The sequence below is a fragment of the Peromyscus eremicus genome, chromosome 5, assembly GCF_949786415.1.
Source record: "Peromyscus eremicus chromosome 5, PerEre_H2_v1, whole genome shotgun sequence".
Classification (NCBI taxonomy): domain Eukaryota; kingdom Metazoa; phylum Chordata; class Mammalia; order Rodentia; family Cricetidae; genus Peromyscus; species Peromyscus eremicus.
In genome coordinates, this window is record NC_081420.1 from 98200001 (window position 1) to 98201367 (window position 1367).

Here is a 1367-nt window from a genome sequence, read left to right on the forward strand (position 1 = left end):
TGGGCTGTGCTGCAGCTGAGGGTCGTGTTGATGTCCGTTGTCTGTGCTGCAGCTGAGGGTCGTGTTGATGTCCATGGGCTGTGCTGCAGCTGAGGGTCGTGTTGATGATGTCCATGGGCTGTGCTGCAGCTGAGGGTCATGTTGATGATGTCCATGGGCTGTGCTGAAGCTGAGGGCCATGTCTGAATTTATGGTCGTAACTGTGTCCTGGGGCCATGTTCATGTCCATGGTCTGTGATACCACAAAGGGCGAGGTAGATGTCCGTGGTCTGTACTGCCACTGGAGATCACCCTGAGGTTCGTGGCACGTGCTGACACTGGAGACCATGTGAAAGTCCATGATGTGTGCGCCTGCTGACTGTAAAGGGCAAAGAAGCTACTTGTGCAGTGCTGTCGATGACTGCAGACTCACAGTTGAGAAAGAGGGACATAAAGGCTTCTGTGACAGCCTATACCACCCCTAAAAAAGGAACAGCCTAGACAGAAAGTCATTGAAGAGAACTCTTAAAAATTGTGATAAGGATGCTGAAGTGTAGCTCTCCACAGTTGATGGCTTCTGATGTGGGGGTGGGGGCCAGGAAGGACGCAGTTATCCTTAAGGGGCTGGCCACTGGGACTTCGACCATGCTCAGTGAGTGTATAGATAACACAAATTAGACTTGGGTTTTTTTCTCTCTTTTTTGGTAGGGGAGGTCACAAAGTGGGGACATGGGAGGACTGGCAGGTGTGTGTGATCAGGTGCATGATGTGAAATTCCCAAATAATCAATAAAAATATAATGTTAAAAAATATCATCTTGCCAGGCAGTGGTGGCACACGCCTTTAATCCCTGCACTTGGGAGGCAGAGCCAGGCGGATCTCTGTGATTTCAAGGCCAGCCTGGTCTACAGAGTGAGTTCCAGGACAGGCACCAAAACTACACAGAGAAACCCTGCCTCGAAAAAAAAAATCATCTTGAGCATACCAATGGCAAGTGCTTTCTTTTTCTCTTAATCTCTGCTTTGGGTTGGCATATACTCAGAGAATTTTCTCAGGAAAGAATTCCACCTCTACTGGACCTTCCACCCTCTGGCAACACCGGAGAACAGAGGAATGACCAGACGTGCTGTTTCATTCTTACGGATATATGTGTTTTACCTGCATGTATGTCTGAGCTCCGTATGACCACACGAGCACCTGCTGTGCCCACAGAGGCATCAAATCCCCTGGAACTGGAGTCACAGAAGGTTGTGGGTACAGGAGACCAAACACAGATGCTCCAGCAAATCACCCAGTGTTCTTAACCCTAGGGTCATCTCTTCAGCCCTGGGACTATATTTTAATTAAGACAAAGGAGGCAACAGGGCATTGGTTCATAGCCTTTTCTT